Source organism: Protopterus annectens, chromosome 7.part0, assembly GCF_019279795.1.
Source record: "Protopterus annectens isolate FY-2018-M chromosome 7.part0, PAN1.0, whole genome shotgun sequence".
Taxonomy (NCBI): domain Eukaryota; kingdom Metazoa; phylum Chordata; order Ceratodontiformes; family Protopteridae; genus Protopterus; species Protopterus annectens.
Window position 1 is genome coordinate 1,113,758,920 of NC_056739.1, and position 26,519 is coordinate 1,113,785,438.

Below are 26,519 nucleotides of genomic sequence, written 5' to 3' on the forward strand. Positions count from 1 at the left end.
TGGGTGAAATGTGACAAATAATTCGGCGACCGCAAAGTAAAGGCTGCTGAGAAGAAAGTACGCTTCCCGTACTTGGCCATCGTGCAAGACTCCTTGTTCGGTGGATGGGCAGATGCAGAAGTTTCAGCTAACTCCTTTCTGGCCGCAGCCACCACCATCGCATCTACTGGAACTCCCTTAGATACTGTCCATCCTCTAGGGCTGTAATAAATTTATTTGGCCTCCGCGGAACGGGGTCCACTGATTCTGAGTCCCACACCTTCGGACTCACTACACCCAGGAGATGGTCGAAAGGTGGAAACATCCAAGAAGTGGAGGGGCGAGAGCCAAATGCCTCCAGGTATACAGACTCATCTTCAGAAGGGGAAAGGGACTTCCAGCCACCCCTCTGCTCAAGGATCTCCAGGATGTCAGAAAAAGAGACATCCTCAGAGGGCGACCGTGGGGAGCCTTATGAATCCTCCAAGTCAGTAACAGAAGTGACAGACTCAGACCCTATGTGCTTCCTCTTACACTGTCTCTTCTGAGGGACCTCCTTGTAGGGATGCTCCAGGGAGGTATCTGAAGAGGAGGTTCCACCCATTGGGGTTACTAGGGGCACTGATTCTCTACTCTGGGGGTGATGGAGGGATGATGAAGAGGTATACACCGGCCTTTTTGGGGGAAGAGAGGCTGAAGCCAAAGGTGGAGCACACTCAGTGGAGAGCGCACTCTGCGTCACCTCAAAGGCACCACAATCCTGGGCCAGGAGAGCTCTCTGGCACTGTGGAGGGTGGCTCCGAGGCTGATGTGGGAGCCAACTCACCTGAGCCGAAGCACCGAGTGGGAGAGCCGGTTCCGACAAGGGTCTGACTCTACTCTCCCCCCTAGAGCAGACCAGGGAGTGTCGACCCCCAGATCCCTCAATGGAAGACAACATCGACGAGATCGGAGCAGAGATATCGGGAATGATTACCGTCTCCATCGGTTCCAGAACAATGACTTCCATACTCTCTGGCTCGGAACTCGACAAGAGTCCGAGGAGGAATCAACGTTATCGGAGGTACAGTTGTTGGCTCCACAATCCAATGGGCTGGGCTCGAGAGAATTTCTGCTAGGGCCTGGGTCCTGAGCAACCTCTTCATGACCCGTTCCACATCAACGTCCAATAATCTAATCTAGAGGATCGAGAGGAATGGCTTGACGATTTGTGGCTACCTGCCACAGACTAACAAAGGAAACTGCGGCACCGAATGAACAAGCTCCAAGGATGATGACAGACTCCTTTTTCAGCTCTGCAACTGTTCCGAGGAGACAGATGGAACTGAGGGAGGACCAGATTTGTCTGAACCGATAACGTTCTGATCAGAGGATACTGCATCTTTGAAACTGATTGACGGCTCAGCCACAGGAGCCGACCAAGCAGCCTTTTTCGACTTATCCAGTTTTGAGGTCCGATTACCTTCTTCAACTTTCAACAAGTCCGTTAAAATGAGCTTATTTTTTCTCTCCTGCAAGACCCTGGCACTAAAGCTATGACAAATGGAACAGGAGTCTTGGAGATGGACTGGTCCTAGACAGTAGACACAACTAGTGTGTCCATCCGTTATAGACATTTTCCGAGTGCATGAATTGCACTTTTTAAATCCAGACTGTCTGTGCTCCTTAACAGATTCTTTAGGCATGTTTAACTGTCAAAAAACTAACAGTAAATTTTAAACTACTATAAAAGGTAGAAGCAAGACAAAGTTTGTTGTTTTTTTTGACAAGAAAACAGAAAGGATAGGGAGGAGAAGTCTCTAAATTAAACAACAATCTCCTCCAACCTGTGACGCCTCTAATTTAAATGGTGACGCCTTAAGGGAGGAAAAGAAGGTGAAAGAATCCTCCAACTAAAATGGATTCTTTAACTAAATAAGGGGAAGAGAGAAAGCAAGGCCCAAAAAGAGACAGCCGCAAAGGAAATATAGCCAAGAATAATACAATCACACAAAAAGGCACTATACTGTAACTGGGAAAATTAAATTTAGGAGAAGTTATCCAAAAAAGAGTATAACACTAAATTTTACTAGCCTGAGCCAGCGAAGGCAATCCCGAAGCTTCAAGCGGCAAACAAGATCTGGGAACAGCCACTAAGCTTCATGGGATAGGTTATAGCCTTGAGCCAGTAGAAGCTCCCGAGCTTTTGGTATACGGCCGAGTCGGAGCAGAGTTTCAGCTCCGAACTCAACCAGGAAGAATCAAGGTGAGATAGGGCAACATAACATTGGGTATTACCTGGTTAGACTTAAATTTACTTTGCTAATTCCTCTGAACAACACTGCCTTTCTATGTAAAGAGCAAAATGTTTCATATTCAGCTACAGTCTCATACCTGCTCAATAAGCTTATGTTCAGATTACTAATTTACAGAAATTGTCCTCAATTTGCAAATATTTTATATGTGCATACGTCAATTTACTCACTCCAAATCAGAAACTAACTTGGGCTAAACTGATCTTACTACTCACCAGCTCTATCCAGCAAAATGGCCCCTTTGTCCTGGGATTCACTACCTAACAAAACTGTTAATTTAGATGAGCTTTCACTTTGTAGGAAAAGGTAGAAATCTAATCTCACAGAGGACAATAAATGATTTGTGGCAAAGTTTTTTCTTCATTATTAATTGCTTTGCTTCATAACTTTAAAAGTGATATATAACTCTCTTCTGTTCAACTTTTACACAAGAGGTTTGTTATTCATACAGTAAACATTTGCATAATTTGGTTTATCAATACTCCCCATGGTTTCAAACAGTGCTTTCAGGAATGCTACTTAATCATATGCTATTCTAACAGTGTTTTATATGCTTACTCTGGATCTGATCTGCCAGTGAAGTCCTTTTTCAAATCTACTTTTCATGTGAACATGACACCTAGAGAAGCCACCCAGAGAGACTAAGCTTTGGACTCTGATCTGAAGGTGATGAATATGAATTTGCAGTCTTTGACACAAAGTACTTCATACTGATGGAAATGGAACTGCTAGTCCAAATCTATCACCATACTTTCCTCTAGTGTCCCCATGCCTTATCATGGTGGGACCAGGGCATTCTGTCTGCAGAGGCTTGGGTTATTGTCATATGCTTCTGTTTCTTACTCCAACTCAGTATGAGCTTACACAAATCTGGAAAATGATCCTTAGTCACTCAGCACTATGGGTAAAAGTGGACGGGTAAGGTAGCCTGGGAAAATTTTAGATGAGCCAAGTCCTGAAAGTGATTAAGACAGGAATTCCAATCTCAAATTATGGTTTATCATTTATTTCAAATGTCACCAAAACTGTCTGTGGGTTTCCTAAAAGGAAACCTGGGAAAGAATCTCTGGTGGAACAGGAATCTATCAATATTTAATAAGCTGAAAAGAGTGTAAGAAATTTACTAGAATTGCTTCAACATATAACAATAAACATTTAAACATCACAAAAACATTATTAAAAAATATACTTTTTTATAAAGCAATACAAGGATACATTAACGAGCAACGAAAACAATAATAAAAATGTTATATTTAAATTCAAAAAGACTAGATCAGAGAATTGAAATAATAAAAGCACAATCAAAATTAACGTTGCAGATAAATAGGTGATAGTTGAGATAATTAATACCCATTTTGCAAAAATTCTCACATAAGCAAAATTACTGCCCTGACTGAAGTATCCATTCCAACTCATACTGACTGCCCCAGTATCAGACAAGAAATGGTAAAAGCTGCTATATGTAAGGGCAACAAATCTAGAGCAATGGGTGTGAACTGTATACCTCTGCAATCTCTCTCTCTCATTTCCAATGCTTTAAAACATTAACCTGGATATTTAACAAATTAGAGAGACAGAGGTTTGTACCGGATTATTAGAAAAAGAAGCCCTGTGTCACACATATCTACAAATGTGGAAATGGACAATCCACTGAAAACTAAAAACAGTAAGTTTAACATCAATAACTGGAAAGGTCAACAAAAAATGCATTCTGCACCTATTAATGGATAATAAAAATATGGGAGGTTGCTAAACCACTCCTAGACAGGCCTTATTAAAGAATATCAACATTAACATAGATTACAAATTTCTAGGATGATATCGGCTCTCTAAATGATCAAGGCAAGTCAGCAACAGTTGTAAAAATAGACATTTCAAAAGGTTTGACACTTGGAACATGGTCAAATTACTGAGGGATTAAAAAAAACACAGGTTAACGACTAGATTATAAATTGAATTAACAAGTGGTTAACTGGTAGATAACTGTGTGAGCAACTACAGGAAAACATCTAGATTGCTACCTCTAAATAGAGGAGTACCTCAGGTCACTTTTGGGCCCTGTACCATTTAACATCGTATTTGCAGGCATGCAGTATTCTAAAAATTTATATACATATATACATACATACATACAAGCAAATACACAGATGATTACACAATAAGAGCAGTCCCAAATTGCACAAGTGATGCTGATAACTTAAATCAATATCTGCAAGACTGGGCAATATCAGCTGGATTGAGACTCAATGACAATAAATTTAAAGGTTATTCTTTATGGAGATCTAGAAAACTGGGGAGGTTCCATATTGGAAGTAGTAGATCATACAAAAGATCTAGGCATATTTAGCAAGGATTTACATTTAAGAAACACTGTTAAGAATTTAAGAGCAAGGGTTATGAAGAAGATAGGCCTAACTACAAACAAGAGATCCAAAACTCTCAAATTTGTATATATCAAGGATCAAGTCATTGATAAGGTACAAAATATTAAGATGTACTCAGCCAGTAGCCGATTTACTTAACTTCTTCAGATATTTAAAATTTTTTTCTGTATCTTCTCAGAGGGTAAGTTACCAAGATAACACACCTAAATCTTTTCAGCATTTTATAGAAAATTATTAGAGGAAACCAACTCTGACATCACACTACAGTGAGGAAATATGTAAATTTCCCAATCCGCACTGTACCATGATCTCCATTCAAAAGCGTTGGGTTTTCAAAAACTCGATCATATGGTCTTGAGTTTCTGAAATATATATATATATATATATTTATATATATATTTATATATATATATTTATATATATATTTATATTACACCACACACCCTCTCTCTTCTCCAGGTACATTCAGAGAGAGAAACAAAAATCCACACAAATCAAGGTCAGCCAGCAATACTGAAACGGTGAAATTTAGTAGTGAGCACTATCCATACATTATACTGGACTTCAGACTAAACGGGTCAATAGACAACATGTAAATAAACTCACATAGTGAGATCTTCTCTCTGCACCCATCACACTGTATTACTTACTCATCAGTGGCCCAATAAACACAATAGCTACAAAACACGATATATGCATAAACAAAAATCAAAACGAGCAACTTATTTTTTTTAAAAAAATGGTACATGGCCAAATATTAACACTAAAAATAAAACAGTGTAAAAAGTGAATTCAGTTGTCACAACCCAACACGTGGAACCTCTTCACCTGACCCTTCTTCCCTCAAAACTCAAGCTTACATAAAATGAATTTATTCTACCCCAGGGGAATATTCACAACCATCTCCAGCTGTCAGAATAGTTCACTGTCAAGACAAGAGAGCGGGCCAGAGCACTGCAACGACAAGCAGCTCAGCAATGTATACCACACCCTTCCACAGAACTACACTGTGAATAAATGAAAGCAAAGACTATCAGAAAACTGACCAATGGAACGGAGAATCAGTGGCAGAACAGTAGGTACTGAACTGCAATGCCAATGTCAGGCAAGACATTAGTCTTTCAAAGATAATCTTAAGCTTCTTTAACAACTAACACAAAACGACCAGTGAAAAACAGCTCTACTTTCCAAATACACTTTTTATCAAAGAACACACTTCTCTTAGCGCCTCGGCCATAGCCTTTACAGAGTAAAAACTTTCTTTGTTAAACATCTTATTTATACAATTTCTATTAATCAATTAGCATTCAAATTACAACAATTATTCAATTCTCTTCTTAAAGTTAAAAAACATTATATAAAACTTTAACAATTGCATTTTTTGTTCATACCCTTAGGTATAAGTGTCAAATTTCATTATTAAAATAGACTCCTTCCGTCTTAATACATATTTTAATAGCACTACATTACTATATTGTATTGTTACTTGTTCCAGCCCTATCACTTTCATAGTTTTTATTTCACCTTTATGTTCTTTATTAAAGTGTTCAGCTACAGGACTAAGAATTTTATTATTCCTTATATCTCTCGCATGTTCTTTGATTCGTTCTGCTAAGGATCTTTTTGTTTCCCCTATATAGCATTTGTTACAAGAGCACATTATAGCATAAATCACACCTTTACTATGACACAAGTACGTTCCCAATGTGTCAAATTTCTTTCCCCTCATTTTCTCTATTTTTGTTATATGCTGGCATACAGATCATTTACCACAAGGAAATGTTCCTTTCATTTCCACATTCTCCAACATTTCCACATTCTCCAACATTTTCTCCATCGGTCTTACATATTTTGCATGTAACAAAAAATCCTTTAAATTTCTTCCCCTTATGCAAGATATTCCTAACTCTATTCGTGATAATGACTGAACATCCTTTCTAATTTGTTTCCAATATTCCTTAACCACCTCTGTCAATCTCTGAGAAAATAAACTATATTTGGTAACAAAGAACATATTCTCCTTCTCAGATGTCATTTCTACAACTTTTCTTCTTCCTTCAAGTCCACCTACGTTAGCTCTTATTCCTTGTTTTTTATTAAATATTTTCTGTAAGCTACCATACACATTATCCATCTTATAACCTCTAGATATAAACATCACAGCCACCCCCTGAGCCTCTTCATATGCTTCTTTAATGTCACTATTCAAACATTTTAATCCTAAGCATTTCTCCATATGGAATAGATTCTATTGTATGCTTGGGGTGACAACTTGAGGCATTTAACATCAAATTTATTTGGTTAAACTTTCTATATATATTGGTATGTATTTTTCTATTATCACCTCTGAATGTAATATCCAAAAAATGTATCCTTGTACCTCTCTGAATACCATCAAATTTAATACCAAATTCATTAACATTTAAATACTCTATAAACCCAGATGAAATTTCTTCTCCCCCTTTACAAATAAAAATTAAGTAATCTATAAATCGATAATATTTTATTACATATTTTCTAAAAAATTAACTTCTATAAATGTGTATTCTCCATCAGCCCCATAAATAAAATTAGCATATGCTGGGGCAAACGCCGCTCCCATTGCTGTACCTATATTTTGTTTATATAGGTTGCCTTCAAATTCAAACATATTGTTCTTAAGACAAAAATCCAGCAATTCTTTGATATACTGAGTCTTAGCACTATCCCCCAGAAAATACTGTATAGCTTCAAGACCCAAAGTATGTGATATATTGGTATACAAACTCACTGCATCTACCGTTATAAAATACATATTCTCATCCCATTTCATATCTTCAGTTTTGCTCAAAAGAATATAGGATGCCAACTTCATTACTTCCTTCACTAAAATTTCATGCAATAGACAACTTAAATTATATGTAAAAAAACCTGTAGCTGACACTATAGGACGGCCAGGCGGTTTTACTGGGTCTTTTTGAATTTTTGGAACACAAAAGAATTTTGCTACTGTGCTTTTCCTGACTATAAGTTTGTGTGTTCTATCATATGTTGTAAAATAATGTAATCTTACACCTTTATTTAATAACTTCTGAAACTCATTTTGTGCTCGTATTAAACTTGATGTATCTATTCTACTATATACCTTCTGATCGTTTAAGTGTTGCATACACATAATATAATAATCCTTAGAATTCATTATTACTAATTTACCCCCCTTATCTAATGGTTTAAAGATTATTTCATTATTCCTACTCATATGTTGCAATTTAATCCACTCATTCCTTGTTAAATTATATTCCTTCTCCTGATTGTTAAACTTATTAAGTTCTCCATCAATTATCAAATTAACTGCTTTATCAAAACTTTGAATGAATGAATTCCTATTCGGTGGCATGAAAGTACTGTTGGACTTGATTTTACTTGTATCCAATAAACTGTAAGCATTTATTTCAGTCTCCGATTCACATGAAAAATAAAAATCATTATTACTATCGGAATCTGATGTTTCATTATACACATTTCTTTCATCATTTTGCATATGAAAAAAATATTCCTTTAAACACATTTTACGCACCAAATTATATATTTCACCCTTCACTTCATACATTCTGGGTAAAACTGTCGGTATAAACATACCCCTATTTAAAACTGATATTTCTGTCTCATCCAACACATAATCAGATAGATTAACATATTCCTCTGTGTCCATTTGCTTCTCTTGAAGCGTCCCTCTTCTGGGTGTCCGTTCCGATCTGGTCCCTACAAACCTCGCTTCCTGGTAGTATAATTTGGTTCATTGGATCCTCTGAAGGTCTTCCGAAAAGGATTCTGGATTTGCCGCTCCCTGTAAATTCGGAAAATGATCATTTATTTGTTCTTCATCATACGAAGATGCTCCGCTCTCCCCTGTGTTAACGCTCCTACACTTCTGTGGACCGAAGTAACATCATCCTTTTGAAACGTTCCACTCCTCCTCTTAGGTCGCTGATTGGCTGTGAGAGCAAAAGCTCTCTTGTGCTCATAATCTTTAATGTCTCTATTTAATTTGTATTTTTTACGATCAACTAGATCCTTTTCATAAGACATAAGCTTATTATTAATATTCACCAGAAATGTCTCTAATACCGAACTGGAAGTCATATTTACGATTTCTTCACATATTTGTTTAGTTTCCATGAGAAGTCTCTCTCTTTTTATACTATCTCTCTCAATGAGAATCGCTACTCACTCCAAACTGCACCGATGTGCCGCTGCTATCCACCGCTCCTGGAATTTCATCTCCAACTCTTCAGTTAATACAAATGGGGATAAAGGGTTTTTAATAGACCTTAAACCCCTTGGTGTTATCTCCAACTCCTCATACCTCTGGAGGTTACCTATATTATAATAAACTGAAGTCTCTTTGAAGATCAATTTCTCCAGTTTAGTACACAAATCTTGTGCTGCTGGAATATCTGATATTGGTACTTTAAAACGCAAATGGGTTAGTTTTAATCCGTTGCCTGGAGTCCTCCCATTTTTTATAAATGCTGGATATCGGTGCCTCTGTAGATTCAGATACACCGTTCATATTTCCTTGTGTTGTTACTTTATTGTTTCCGTTAATAATTGGTATCGCAATTCTGTTACTATTTTCACCATTTTTGCTGACAAAGTCCAATCCTGTTTCTTGGAATATCCGAGGAAAGGAGCACAGAGATTCACTGGTCATTGAAACTAATGTAACCACTCGATATTTTACCGATAAATTGCTTTAACAACCAACACAAAACGACCAGTTAAAAACAGCTCTACTTTCCGAATACACTTTTTATCAAAGAACACACTTCTCTTAGCGCCTCGGCCGTAGCCTTTACAGAGTAAAAACTTTCTTTGTTAAAAAACATCTTATTTATACAATTTCTATTAATCAATTAGCATTCAAATTACAACAATTATTAAGTTAAAAAACATTATATAAAACTTTGCCAATTGCATTCTTTGCTCATACCCTTCGGTATAAGTGTGTCATATTTCATTATTAAAAATAGACTCCTTCTGTCTTAATACATATTTTAATAGCTCTACATTACTATATTGTAATGTTACTTGCTCCAGCACTGTTACTTTCATAGTTTTTATATCACCATTATGTTCTTTATTAAAGTGTTCAGCCACAGGACTAAGAATTTTATTATTCCTTATCTCTCTCACATGTTCTTTTATTCGTTCTGCTAAGGATAGTTTTGTTTCCCCTATATAGCATTTATTACAAGAGCACATTATAGCATAAATCACACCTTTACTATAACAAGAGTACGTTCCCAAGGTTTCAAATTTCTTTCCCCCTATTTTCTCTATTTTTGTTATTATATGCTGGCATTATAATCTTAAGCTTGCCTATCATTTACGTCTCTATCCTCGCCTACAGATGCAAGTGTTGGGTAGAGACTAAAAGGATAGAGTACCACTACATCAGCTGCAGACTGCTACCAGGGATAGATAATATTGACCTATCCTGATAAGCTTGTTACCAATGTGACACTAACCAAGGACAGAATAAAAAAATAAATAAATAAAATGGACATCCACATATCTGCGAAGATGCATAGTCCTAAAATGGTGCATGCTCAAGAGACCAAAAGCAATTAAGTGCAATTGGAGGAAATATTACAATCCAAAACTGCTGCATCTCCCAAGAATTTCCTCCAAGGTCTAGCAATCAAAGCGTCTGTACATATATAGTGAGGGGGGGGTGCAACCTCTACATCAGGGGGTGCAAGAAGAGCTTGCACATACAACAAAATTTTAAATGTGCAACAGCAAGTTTCACTCTTTGCTTTTAAGAGCAGTACAATCATGGTTAATTTTTCATGGCTTCAGGACTTGCACTGTACAGTCTTGAAATCCTGATAGGGAACTTTCTAAATGTGTACACTGCTATCAATGTCCATTAATGCTAAGAAGGCCAATTTCAAAATTCAACTGCTGGTGTTCCCTGTATTTTCAGCAGCAGAGTTATAGGTGGTTAAGAAAGGTCTGAAGGACAATGCAAATAAATTTCACCCCCTCACCCCCTAAATGGCCCGTCTCAATACCGGAAGATTGCCAAATTCCGGTAATAACGGCCACACAGGCAAAAAAACTCACTCGCCAAAGCTAAGAATACAGCATCCATGGGACCAGATGACATCCCGGGCTGTGTACTACATGAACTATAGTATGAGCTGGCACCTCACCTAAGTGTCATGTTTAATCATAGCTTCACCTCAGGTTTCGTGCCCGCTGAGTGGCGCAGAGCTACAGTTATCCCACTCCACAAGGGGGGATCCACCTTGGATCCCAGAAACTACTGTCCCATCAGTCTGACAAGCCTTATCTGCAAGGCCATGGAGTGTATTATCATGGACCTTATAAACAAAGACATTGGCAACCTTCAAACACTGGACCCCAACCAGTTGGGTTCGTGAAGGGCCGATCTTGCCTCCTGAACCCGATTGACTTCTTCAAATCAGTCTCCAGAGCCATGGACAAGGGTAAGGTGGTCCACACAGCCTATCTAGACCTTGCCAAGGCCTTTGACACCATCCCCCACTCTGGAATCATAGATAACCTTACTAAGCTGGGCATTAATCCCTAAATCACCCAATGGGTTGCTAACTGGCTTACTGATAGAACCCACACTGTAAAAGTAGCTGACTCCAAATCCAGCTCCAGACAAGTGACAAGTGGAGTACCTCAGGGTTCAGTCCTGGGACGGCTCTTGTTTGGCATCTACTTCTCTGAAGTACAGGCCAACACTAAGGGACTCTGGCTAACAAAGTTCGCAGATGACTGCAAACTGGGAACCATTATTGAATCCCCAAATGATGTGGACACTCTACAAAAGGGCCTTACAGAAACAGATGCTTGGTGCCAGAGCCATGGGCTCAAGCTCAATGCCAAGAAATGTATAGTTATCCCCTTTGGGAAAAAACATGCATCTGTGAATTACCATATAGGTGGCAGTACACTAAACACCAAAAGTGTGATAAGAGAGTTAGGGACACATGTGGACAGTAGTCTCACCTTCGATAACCACATCAGTCAGGAAATCCTTCTATGTGCCACACCTCATCGCCAAGGGCTTTTCATCCAGAAAAAAGGAGGTCATTGTCCCACTGTACTCATCCCTCATTAGACCAACTATAGAATACAATGCCCCGTTTGGTATGTACCTCTCAAGACATCTGCAACAACTGGAAAGGCTGCAGAAATACCTCACTAAAAGAATCACAGGCCTAAAGCAGATGCCCTATGCTGACCGCCTTAAAAAACTCTAGCTATACTCGGTCTCGTATCATCTACTCAGAGGCAATCTCTGCTTAACATACAAGGCCATGTCAAACCCAGAGCTGTTGGACAAGCTACACTTAAAGAAATCCCAATCCCTCAGAGCCACACGCTCCAGGGATCTAAACCTTGTCATCACAATAAACAAAACATGCTGGAGGGATAGGTTCCTGACCCAGAGACTCCCCAGACTCTGGAATAGATTGCCCATACATGTCAAGCAGAGTGCCTCTTTGGCCCTCGTCAAAAGGAACCTTGACGATTGGATGGGAGAAAGGAAATCACCCCAGGGATCACGTCAGTCGCCCTGCTAGACAGGGGTCTAGGGAAGGAAATAATGTGGGAAGAAATAGCCAGGGAATTGTTATGGCTAGGCTTGTATAGGCCCTAGGGTTGATAGCCTAGTACCAAACCTATGAACCTATTTAGGATTAAACAACCCTGTGGTCACATGGGTTTTCAAGGGTTTATATTATAAACAGTAAACGCTTAAAATAGCGAACGCTGTATAAACTGACCCATAAAAAACCTGAAAACACAGAATTCCGAACAAATGGAACAGCGATTCCCCCCCCCCAGGAAAAAAAAAACACAATAAAGTGGGGGGCTGTGCCCCCACACCCCCCTACTTAAATATACCAACTCCAGGATCGCACCATAGTGGAGGAAATAGTAAAGTCCCAAAAATGGCCCAGTGATTTTTGTCCGGGGGGGAAACGCTGTTCCGTGTCTTCCAGATTTTGCCGTTTCGACATTTAGCTATCAATTAAACAGCATTCGCTTATTTAATAGGGAACCAGTTTTCACTGGGTGGTCCTTTTCCCTCTCAAAGGCAAGATGTGGATGAACTGGTAATCCTCCAACTGCCATAGCTGTGAGTTCGATTGAATATGAAGCAACACATCTGTTGTTGAAGAAATGTGAAAGCTGATCTTCTGCTCATTGCGTAAAACAGACAAATGCTCTCAAAATACAAATACAAATAGCTCTTCAAATGTTGTACTAGCTTTTTTAAAGTTGTTCTAAGCAACTTTAAAAAGACTATTGATCGTAAAAACAGTACATCAAGACTATCTGCAATATAACGTTTGTAAAAACAGTACAGCAAGAATATAACTAAAATAAGATAAAATACATTTAAAAGTACACAGCTATTTTTAGATTTTTTTTTACATGCTTACAAACTGTTTACAAGTGCTTGCAACAAAAATCTCTTTATATAGACTACGTATCCAATACATGGTATTTTATGGTTGAAAATAATACATATCATATTCCGGGGATAGCTTTTAACCCAGTTTCTCCAACAACTGTTTAGGCCAATATGTGTAGTTTGTTTTTGAACTTGCTGTCAATTTCAATGTTTTCCATTTCTTTTTCAAGTACTAGATTTAGAAACTGGAGAAAAACTGAGGATTGCTTCAATACTAACTCCGTGTTATAACCGCAGCAGCAATTGCTACCCACAGAAGAGAAAGTTGATCTTCTTTAAAACATGCATGAACAGGTACAACTTTCTCCCCCCACCAAAAAAAAATTAAATGTGTACAGTCAAACGGTATGACCCCATTTCAGTTTAACTTCCACCTTGGAACATCAAAACAATACTAGGCAAAGTGGTCAAAAGGACCAAGAAGCATAGCCATATACACCTTTCTGTGCCTCCCTTTTCAGCACTTAATACTGCTCATCTCCCTAGCTGAGCAGGGTTGTACATAATCTTGGTAAAAATGTGTCTCTATCCATTCAATCAAGTTCAACCTTCAAGATCGTCAAAAACAGTTACTTTAACCTGTAGTGGTAACTTACACCACAGGGTGGGAATCTCTCTAGTGAGTAGTCTTTTTTTGTGTGTAAATTTAGGGTTCTGGTATGGGTTTTTCAGAGCCACTGGTTTTGCAAAGAAACAAAAGTTCAAATGGGGTTGGATATTCCATGGCCCAAAAGCAAGAGACACATCAACGTGGAGCAGTCTGTATATGCTACAGAATATAACAAAAAGTATACTAACCTATCTCAAGAGCTGCAAGGTTTACAGTCTGATTTTCTTGGTAAGGTATCTCTGGAGCCTTTATAGTGGAGCAATACACTACAATTTAATCATGCCAAAAGAGCCACTGTATTCAGTGATGCATCTGATAAGGGAAGAGTATTGTGGCAGAATAACTTCTTTAGATCTTGAAGACATTGCCCTAGAAATTAACCGGGCCAGATAGGAGGAATTCCTGACTGTAGTGGAAACATAAAAGCCAAAAGGATAAAGGTACATATAAGAAGGGCAAACAAATCTACTGAAAACTCCTTTTATTTCAAATCATTTTGATATTCATTTGCCCTTCTTAGATGTGCCTTTATCCTTTTAGTCGTGGTTTGGCACATTCCTTGCTTTTGATTGTTTTTTTGGTGTAGTGGAAACAAGACTGAATGACACAACTGTCCACATAAACAGGTTTCCTTTGGACTGTGTCCATCTAAAGAGGACTACCATTTAACACATCAGGTAGGAACAGCTTTTTTACTGAATGCTACTAAACTGTACTTTTTGCATTTAACTGGAGACCCTTTATGTACACCAGTTACGTGCATATACCAAGCACTTGCTGGGGTGGTTTCCTATCAATAAATGAGTGTATAATAGTGCCCAGCTTGCAGTCATCAGTAAACTTGGTCAACCACATTTCTGTGACATTGGACTAGATTATCTACAATACAAGTGCAATATAGGAGTGGTCCAGCATTGATCCCTGCAGCACCCTACTACTATTTTTACATTCAGAGAAAGTACTGGGAAACTTCAAACCTCAGAATTCTGCATCAGTCTTCTAAATGAAGTAGATTTGTCCTGGTGAAGTCCATAAAAATGGTTTCATTTGGTTGTGGAGTGGTACCACCAGGCCTAACAGATGTAACTAGGGATGAGGAGATGCGGAGTAGCATAAAGACAACGGCTAGGTTACCATGTACTAGGTCAATAACAGAGCCTCTAGTAGGTAGTTTTACAATATACTGTAGAGCATTGTCATTAGTCCAATATATATTTTTAGAAGGTGCAAACCTGCATGTACTCCCAGAATGTGCACAAGTTTTTTCTGGGTGCTCTAGTTCCCTCCTAATTTCAAACACATGCTGCAGGGTGGCACAGGGACTCTAACTTGCCTGTATATGTGAGCGTGTGCAGGTAACCTACTTTCATTTTCCCCACTGCCTTGAAAATTTTGTGGGTAGTGATAGCTGTCGGCAGGGGAATTCTAGAAGTTAGATGCGACCCAGTAAGCAAAGTTTGCCAGTTAATGCTTCTGTAACTGAAATCCCCTACGCATTTGGTTTGATATGATATTAAACGCAATTTCAGTAACTTTGTGGGACACTGATGGAATCTGTAAGCTAGCAATGAAGTTGCATTTGTTAATTTGTACCTCCAAAAGCTCAAAGTTAAGAGTTGTGAACAATCTAACATGATGTGATGGTATTTTTTTTTTCAAATACAAGAAAAGAATGACACAGAAAATATACTTACAAAGTACTTAAGTTTCAGTCGTCCAAATATGATACAACATAAATCATCAATGTCAGGGTAACAATTATACAGAATTGTCTAATAAATCGAAGCTGCTCTTAATGAGCTGTAAAACAGGCATTTACATAAAAGCAGTATACAACATATTGAAAATATGACATTATAACACTGCAACCACATATTCTGGTCTACCTAACTAATCATTCTGTCTTGTACTATGTACAATATTTATTTACATTTGTTGACCGGGAGTGTCCGACTGGACGTAGGTCCATTTTAAGTGGAGGCCCGGGGAGAAAAGCTCCACAGTTAAAATAAACAGACTGTAGTTACATTGGATTACATAGCGATTAACAATTTAACATGGCAATTAATTACAAACATATTTACAGATGAAGAACATAGTACATCAGTAGACAACTAGAATCTGCGAAGTACATAACAGACATTAACAAATGTTACAATAAGAAACTCCCGCTGTATAATAAGTACTAGGCTTATGAGCATCTGAGCTTGCTATAATCAAGGTAGTTAGTGGGGTGGAAAGAAAGGTGGTGGTTGGATGGGGTGGGTGATATTAGAGTGGGAGTTGCAAGGGCATAGCCAGCATGTTTTTAGGTGCGCTTTTAGTAAAGTTCTGAAGTGGGTGCATGATGGTACGGAGGTAATAGTTGGTGGGAAGGAGTTCCATAATTTGGCTATTGTGCAAGAGAATAGTGCTTCACCAGCAGAGTTATTGGCTTTAGTGATCTGCAAGTGATTTTTGTTGCTGGATCTTAGTGGTCTGGTGGTGCAATAGGGTTGGAGTAGATTCTGGAGGGATGGGACATTTAGTGGATGGTTTACTAGTTTGTGGGATAGTGACAGTTGATACCACTGAAGGGGATGAGGGAGTTCAAGCCAGCCCAATTCAGAAAGTGAGAGACAGAGTTGACTACAGTAAAATGCCCCTGTGGCGACTTTGGCGATTTTGTTGTAGCAGGTCTCCAGCTTGTTTAGATCGCATTGCCTTAGGTTGGTATATATTGGAGAGGCATAAAGTAGGGTGGAGATAAGGTGGGAACTGCTATTGAAATCTTTGCTGCTTTGGTGAGAAGTTGCTTATTTCTGCATTACGCTCCTAGTTTTTTGTGGACTTTTTTTATGGTCATGGATATGTGAATGTCAAATTTTTACTTTGTTTATTTCCACTCCTAGCAATTTGGTGTGTTCAGTTGGGTATATAGTGGTGTTGTCTTTTGCTGTGATGTTAAAGTGAGAGTTGTTTTGAGTATGTTTGGTGGGTTGGAAGATGAGTAGTTTAGTTTTGTTTGGGTTGAGTATTAATTGGGCATCGGATAACCAAGTTTCAACAGAGGAAAAGGCTACCTGTGTGACTTTTTGCAGTTTGGGTAGGGACTGGGCTGAGCAAATGATGGTGGAGTCATCTGCATATTGTACGTGTGCGCCATGTTTGGTGGCAGAGGCTAGATTATTGGTGAAAACACAGAAGAGTAGGGGTCCAAGGATGGATCCTTGGGGAACCCCTATGGAGACAGGTAGTTGGGGAGATGTGTCATTCTGCCATACAACGGACTGTTGGCGGTCAGACAGGTAACTCTGAAACCAGTTGGTGACTGACAGAGAAGGATAGGTTATTGAGGACAGAGATAAGTTGTTTGTTTGGGACAATGTCAAATGCACTAAATGGTCTTTAGTTTCCTTAATTAAGTAAAGTAATATTGATGGTGAACTCTTGTTCAAAAATCAATTTTGTGCTAGGATTTCTAAAAGCGTTATCCAATGTTTCTGATAGTAAGATTTTGATTCTTGTAATTAATTTGCTGGCTAATAAGTACTTTATAGCCGTTCCTTTAAATTCCCATGCAATTTTATTTATATCTAACCAATTTTGGGCTATTTATGATTTGATCATTGCACACATTGTGACCATGATGTGTTTATTTTCGTAGGAGAAATTAGAGAATATATGTAAAATTGCAATTTCCCATGACAGGGTAGATTTGGTGTATCCCTTTTTTTCCAACTTGGTTCTTAATGAACACCACAGCTTGTAATCATTTTTACAGCTCCAGAAAATACTAAGGGTGTCAGCAGTACTGTTTTGGCATATGGTACAATGAGGGGAGTAATTAATTCTAAGAAAAAGTGGTGTGTGATACGCATTGTTACTGATCATAATTCGGGTAGAAATTTGTTTTTTTTTAAAAAGGGAGATAATTTCAAAGCAAGTTCAATAGCAGCAGATTTTTGTTCAGTGATCTCATTTTCTCTTCCCAAAATTTGGAATATAGAATTGCATCTTGATATCTAATTTTTGTTACTAATCTACACGTATTTGATAACATTTTAGATATTGACAATAGCAGGTTAATAATTTGTTGATATATAGCTGCATGTCTTGGTTGTTTATTTTGACACTCAAAGCAATTGTGTTGATCAGGTACATTAACTGGTCGATTATAGCTTTTACTTACTTCAAGTTTTTGTCTAATAATGTCAACTGAGAAACTTTTGATCTGATATAGGTCCCATACAGTGATATTTATAATTTCTGGATATTGATTAAGGTTTAATATAGTATTATTTAATTTAATATTAGAATTAAGGTGCACTGGCTGTCCCAATACCAAAGTATCTTTAAGATTTAGGGAGGCTACCAGCTTTTGAAATATATTACTGTTTCTTATTATTATGGGATGAACCTTAAAATGCTTTAAAGTCTTAGAATTTAGAAAGGGTACTGCTCTAGGGTTTAAATTGCATGACTATTAGATGATTGTAATATCATTTTAATCCACAGTGGATACCATGCTTTGTTAGATGGTTCAAAATTTGCTATTTATATAATTTGACTACAGTTTAGTATGTTGTAGAATGTTTTGAAATTCAGGTAGGCCTAGGCCCCCTTTTTGTTTGGGTAATGTTAATTTGCTATTTGTATAATTTGACTAGAGTTTAGTATGTTGTAGAATGTTTGAAATTCAGGTAGGCCTAGGCCCCCTTTTTGTTTGGGTAATGTTAAATTTAGTGTATTTATTCTTGTACTTTTTGGATGCCAAATAAACTTTCCTAGTAGTGTTTCAAGTTTGGAGATGCTTTTTGGTATATTTTGGTTAACAGCACTAAAATGAAACAATAGTCTTGGAAGAATATTCATTTTAACTATGGCCGCCTTAACTAGTGGAGATGGTTAAACCTCAATCTATCTTAGTGTCTTCAATGATGTTAGACCAGGTTTTAAGCAAGTTGTTTTTAGTAATATCAGGTTGGGGGTGAGTGAACATAATACCCAGATATTTGAGATAACTGACATTAATTTCAGTTTCAGGGAAATAGAATTCCTTATGTCTTAGAGTATTTAGAGGGAATATGACCGATTTATTAGGGTTAATAGCATAATTAGATATTTTTGAGAATTTTTCAATGGAGTTTAGTATCTTATTCAAATCAGCATTAGGGAATTCAAAATAAATGTTAAGATTGTCAGCAAAAGCTGTATACTTTATTGGGACTTTGGAAATATTCATAATATGGTGGCAAGTTCTTTGTGATATTTTAAGCAGCAAAGGTTCTATGTATATACTGAACAAGTAAGGTGATAGTGGGCATCCTTGCCTTGTACTGTTCACTAACTGAATAGTATTTGATTGTTTTTTATCTATAAATAGTGTTGCTGTGGCATTTTTGTATAGAGCCCTAACTATGTTTATATAGTCCTCAGGAATACTAAATTTTAATATATTTATAAATAGTGTTGCTGTGGCATTTTTGTATAGAGCCCTAACTATGTTTACATAGTCCTCAGGAATACTAAATTTTAATATATTTAATAAAAAAAAAAAAAAAAATTTACTCCATCAAAAGCTTTGGTTGCATCTACTGACAGTGCATAACTAGGGTATTTATCATTCACTTTTAAACTAATGATTGAATCAATAGGTGTGTTGTCATATATTTGTCTGTTGTTCATAAAGCCTAGTTACTCAGAAGACATAATGTGAGGTAGAATTTGTTTGATTCTACTAGCTAGCATTGTAGTAAATTTTAATATCAATATTTGAGAGTACTATTGGCCTGTAGTTGTTTGGGTTTGATGCATCGGATTTGGGTTTTGGTATAAATACAGTGTTTGAGTTACTGATCTACAGGTCTTTGGTACCATACTTTATTATGTATCTGTATACTTTCAGTAGCATTGGAGCTAACTGTTTATTGAATGTCTCGTAAAATTCCGCCAAGTAACCATCAGGCCCTGGTGATTATTTACAGCAGCAAATGATTTCTTCTACACTTAAGGGAGCTTTAAGATTATTTGTGTGCGTCTCATTCAGTACTGGAAATTGCAACTCTCCAGTAAATTGATGAAATAATGACTCGTTAAACTGGTCGTGGGGGCCATATAGCTTTTGGTACATCTCTTCAAAAGCCGCTATGATCTCTTTATCCGTCTCTAAAGATTTGTTATTATAATTTAGTTGCTTTATTTTAGTAGGAGGACTTTTAATGTTTATGATTCTTGCCAGTGCTTTTTAGGGCAATTGAGCCCATTCAGCATATTAGTGGAGGAGTTTAATTTCATTGATTGAGTGCTGTTGTGTTTTTCATGTAGTTGTCCTTGTAGTGTAACCATTTGACTTTCAAGTACTGGTGACTAATTTATTTGCAGTTCTGACTCTACACTTTTTAAATTTTCATTTTATTAATATAACATTCTTTGTTTCATTTTTTATAAAAAGCAGCTTTTTGAATTAACATACCCCTAATAGTGGCTTTTGTAGCTTGACATTGAAAGTCAAATGGTATATCTATTACTTCTAGGTTGTTATACGTTTGGGTGAGAATGTCTTGATATTCTGTGAAACATCTTTAAGCTTTAGTAAGTTAAAACGTCCAGTTCGTAACTGTTTGGGGTCCTTGCACTGAGCTCCCCAACTTTAGTGTAATATTTATCTTTACATGATCCGATATTGTCCTGGGTTCACTATTGTATGTGACTGTATTATTTAATAAGATTTCAGATATTAAAAATACATCTATCCTAGACCATGACTTGTGATATGGTGAATAATAAAGTGAATTCACTAGCAGTTATACTATTTCTATAGTTTTCAAATGGGTCAGCTAACTTAAAATATTCCATTATTTCAGCTATTAGTGTAGTAAGCTGAACAGATTGCTTGTTATTCTTATTTGTCATATCAAATTCTGGATTAATTAACATATTCCAGTCACCTCCTACGATACAAAGCTAATTAGGATAGTTCTCCAAGATTCTGTACATCATAGGGTATTTGATGCAAACATGGGGCATAAACATTCAGGATTAAGAAAGGTTTTTTAAACTGCGGCAGTTCACAAGTAAAATAACACCGTCTACCATTTGGGTCACAGCTACCTTCCAATATATTACTATCAAAAGATTTAACAACTATGGCAACTCCCCTAGAAGCCGTACCGTCACCAGCAGCAACAATATATTTCACCCATTTTTTTTTTGTATTTCTCTCCCATTGCTCTTTCAACATGTCCGTTTCTTGTATGAAAGTTAATCGCTGCCTTAGATTTAAAAAGTACATTAATCAATTCTTTTTTTTTTTCTTATCTTGTAAGCCCTTTACATGAATCCACAGAGATCTAAAGGGTGTAATACGCAGATTGCTGGCTTTCAGAATAAGTGGATATATAGATATAGATTATATTATATAGATATATCTATATATATAGGGACAAAATAACATTTCAAAATTATTATAATTTTTTGTACATATCAATGGTGTGAATATAAGTGTGACATCACTCCCTTTCAGACCCCTCCGTGCATACCCATGCTGCACTACTACCTGAAAGAGAGGTAAAAGAAATATTAACAACTATAATCATTCGAAGTCCCAGAAATAAAACACACATAACAGCATGCCCAAAAAAAGCATGTTTGATATGCATTCTAACCCTTTGTTCATTTGAAAATAATTGAGCTGACCATATTTTAACTGAAATATATACCTAGCTTAATAGGCAATCTAATCAAAATATAGTTCAAAGCAAACTATCGCTTTTTAATTGTGTTAACACATAGAAGAGTAACTACATACACACAACTGATTTTACCTTAATATAGTTTTGTCAAACAGTGTTTGCATGTTCCTTGTTATGCTGGTTATACATACATTCCTTTGTTATATAGCAGTTTTTTTTTTTACTTGTTGGGTCTGCAATGCTACAGGCAGTTATATCCCTGGGTGTCCATTTTTTATGTAATAATCAAGCATATACACACAACAGAAAACCAGCATTGTGATCATAAAAGGAAAAAAATATGAGACAGAAAAACAAAGAATCCCTTTATAGTCTCTGCTATACAAGATTGGTATGCTTATACTTGATGCATACTTATTTTACAGCTTACGAAAGCATATTTTAAAACACTATGTGAAACAAAAGACCAAGTCCACACACTACTCAAACCAGGAACCAAAAACCAAAATGGATATACCAAGGACCACCACAGTTGTTAGTGCGAAGTTATTTTATTAACAAATACACTCAAAAGATCTACAGTAACAGAAATATCTGTAGGGATTTAGCGCTTTCGTCTCCCACTGGAGACCTCTTCAGAATCAGTACATAACACATCCAGATTCCTTATACAGTACCCATAATTCCATTAATTAAATTAGTGATTCCAATGGACTAAAAATACACGTATAATCATGTTTACTAGTATACGTGTTTTTGATATACACAATGGACGCTTAAACATCCATTAAACAAATTGAATAATTTACACGTATATACCCCTAGTAAACATAGATATGTATGATACCATATATATATATATATATATATATATATATATGTATATATATAAACGTGTAACATAACACAATATAGTGTAAAGTTAAAATGGTGTAAAAAATAAATGATAGATAATTTAATTTATATTAATTAATTTGTATTGAGCTGAATGGGGATGGCTTTCTGCTTAAATTTCATACAGAACCTACTAATAAAACGAATAGTTCATGTTAGATACATTATTATACGTTATACTTCATATTTAAAACCTATACTTTCCTTATATGTTTGCCTACAAACTCGTGTACCTAGGAATAGTTTAAAAGTTAAGAGTGTCTCTATTGGAATGATTATAAGTATTTATATTCATATTAATAATATTATTATAGAGTACCACTCATTGTGTTTATAAACTAGAAATTAATACACATATATAATACATTATATGAACTAGAAATTAATACACATAATACATTATATGAAAAAAATCAATGAATTCAATACTATGAGTAAAAAAGTTGTTATAAATATGTTATAAATATTATAAATGTACTCATAAAATTATAAGTATATGTATAAAAAACCCCCGAATGATGTTATGAGTGATTTAAAAACAGTATAAAGCAATTAAAAAATAATGCAGTTAAAATATAATAAAATAAAATGAAATGAAACAACTCACTGTAACAATGTTGTTTAAATAAATATTGAAATAACACTGATGAAGTCATAAAAACACACACCAAGTGTTAATATAGAATTAATGAGATTGATGTTGATATTGATATTACAGTGGGTAACTGTTAGGGGAAGTATAATGGATGTGATTAAAATATTAAAATATTAATATTAAATCTGATGTTAATTTTTCTTGGGGTCTTCTGCTAGTAACTTAAGGGCGGGTGTAATGGAGATATGATCATTCAACCCCTTACCAAAACAGGCATCCGTTTTCAGTTGCCAAATCATTTCCCTATATTCTAATCTTGTCTCCCAATCTCCACCCCTTTCCCTTTGTTCCACTTCTTCCAACACCCAAAATTTAAAATCAGCCTGCTGACATGTTAATAGAATGTCTATACAATGCATTGTTCACATCCTTTTTGTTAATGTCCCTCATGTGCTCATATATTCTCTTCCTTAAATGCCAAACTGTTTTCCCCACATAAAATGCCCAACAATACTTACAAAATGCTAAATAAATCACCCCTTTTGTACAGCAACTGCTATATTTCTTGGATTTGAGGGTCATTCTTAAACTTGGGATCCACACACTCTTGGTATCCGCCATAAATGAACATTGCGAACATCTCCCACACCTATATGTACCAGTTCTAATGGATACAGTTTCACATGCCAATATATTTTTCTTTCTCAAAAATATTCTTTAAATTTTGATTCCTTCTATAACTAGAAGTCAATTTGTCCTGAAAAACTGTAACTCTGGTCGGCAAAGTTTTGAAAAACTCCCATGTATCATCAATACATTTCTTAAGCCATTTCATACCTTTAAAATAAGTTAAAGTTAAAAATGGATTAGTGGTTAACCTGTTTACCATCTTTCTCCTACCATCATTACCCTCTACTGTATTCATCACTTCTTCTCTATATAGTAGTGGTCTATATTGGGTTTCTCTTATCTATAACATTTTGTTTTACCCTCTTAATAAGGTCCACAGGGTACCCCCTCTCCTGAAACATGTATTGTAGTTTGTCCACCTCTAGGAGAAAATAGTCTCTTTCAGATGTCATCCTTGCTATTCTTATCATTTGGCCCTTTACAATATTCTTTTTTAATAAATCAGGGTGATCACTGTCAAAGTGCAGATAGGTATTGGAGTGGTATTTTTTCCTATAAATCATAGATTTGTACTTGTTCGAGGCATAGTCATTTTGTAACTTAATATCTAAAAAGTGAATCTCGTATTTATTAATGTCATGTGTGAACTTTAAAAAAATAGTAGTATTATTAATGTACGTTATAAAATCCTCTATAAGGTTTTCAGGTCCATTCCATATAATAAAAATATCATCCAGAAATCGGTAGTAACTGTTCACATATTTAAAAAATTCACTTCTGAACAAATACTGCTTCTCCCAATATAACATCACAATGTTCGCGTATAGAGGGGCACAAGCCGAACCCATAGCTACTCCTTGCTTTTGGTGGTATACATCCCCTTGAAAAAATATATAATTGTTTTTTTAACACTAAGTCCACACATTCTAATATCAATCTGAATTCATCATTCATCACCAAGTTCATCTATAGTATCATCTCCTCAAACCATTCCATACCAATACTGTGTGGTATGACCGAAAACAAGTACTTAACATCTACTGTTATAAATGTACTATCCTGGTTATATGGATCATTGCCCAATTTTTTTAAAAAAATCCCATGAATCAACCAATATGTGTGTATAATTAGTGTGAACATTTTTTAGCTTAGTATCCACATATATAGCTAGGGGTTGGGTCTTGGATCCTTGAGATGACACTATAGGCCTCATAGGGGGATCTACCACATTTTTGTGGGTTTTAGGAATACCAAATAAGGCCGGAATTATTGGTTTTTCAACCTTCAAAAAATTGTACAACTGACTATAAGGCCCTGTAACAAGTTGTCTTCTAAGATATAATAAATTTTCCTGTAGGCTATATTTATTTCATTTCTAGAAACCAATGTACACGTACTATTGTTGTTTAAATTTCCAACATCCTATTTGTATAGTCCCACTGATCCATAATAACCACCCCCCCTCCTTTGTCTGGTTTCATCACATGGATCTTACAATTATCTCCCAATTCATACAACAAACTGCATTCTTCTTTCGTTAAATTACTTCCATATACCTGTTTATTTTGTTTGTATTCAGTTCTGACTTTTTTAATAAGAGTAGTCTCAAAGTGTAAAATGTCCTGATGAAGTGGAGGGTTGTAAATACTACTCCTCTGTAACTTGTTAAACCACAATGTTACTTGCATTGTCTTGTTTAAAAATATGCTTGAAATTCAACTTCCTAGTAAAGGTTTTAATATCAAGAATATTTTCTATTCCTGGTTTTTTACCTGGCACAAAGGTAAATCCTTTAATAAATAATTCAAAATATACCTCATTAATAATAACATCTGAATAGTTAAAAATGTTAAAACCTTTAAATGAATGAATGATAGATCGAGCATTTTCGTCAGGACACAATTCCATATTATTATTCAAGCCTGTGTTAATGTTAGTTACTATCTAAGTTCTCCTTGTGCACCCTTGTTGATGCTGACTCTCTACTATCTGTGCATAGGAGGGTTGTTGCTGGGCCTGGTTCCTCAGTCTCTCTGACCTTCTCGGGCCTTCCTCATCTAAAGGGATCCCCTCCCTAGAGGTATTTCTTTGATCATCATAAAACTCCTGTTCATAGGATTGGTGCAAGTTTTGCCCCTGATAATAAATATAACTCCATAATGTGTGTGTTTATAGGATTTGTGTGTATTCACTACACCATAATTCCCAAATTCTGAGTCCTGCCATTTACTACTAGAATTAGTACTATATGCTGTCCCACATTTGTATTCATTCAAGTCCCTTTCTAGCTTAGATAATTTGCGATTATAACTTCGTGTTACAGCTTTATCTACATCATAAAGTGTTCTTGTAAAAAATATTTTCTATTCTTCGACAGCAAAAAGTAAATCCTCATTGATTTCTTTAAATAATCTATTTCATTCTCATCTGACTCCATCCTCTTTTCATTAAAATTAAAAAGTATTTTAAGCATAGCCAGCCCACATTCATTGAAAACATTGCTAATACTTTTAAATAATTCACCATCCATATTATCGTAAACATTGTTAGGAAATTTTTGAATCCCAAGACCCTTCGGGACAATTTTGTCCTTCAGGCATTGGTTAAAATACCAGTTAGCTTTTATATCTCATAAGCAAGGATTTAAAAATTTTACACTTCTCTTTGTAGTCCAAACTACGTATACCATCACCCTCTTGTTTATTGTTCGTTCTGACAAAAGATTTGTTCAACCAGGTATTGAAATCAAGACTGTCGTATTTCAAAAAATTGGTATTAAATGTACCAGTACCTGGTCGCCCTCTGTCCCTATAATGTCCATTGCCAGAGAGATTGTTTCCAAAATTGTTTCCAACATTATTGTCCCGCACTTCAGTTCTCCGACACTCTATTTGCCTCATTCCTGGCGGACGTCATATCCGGGTTGACATGGACCCGAGGACTGCTTTGCGCAC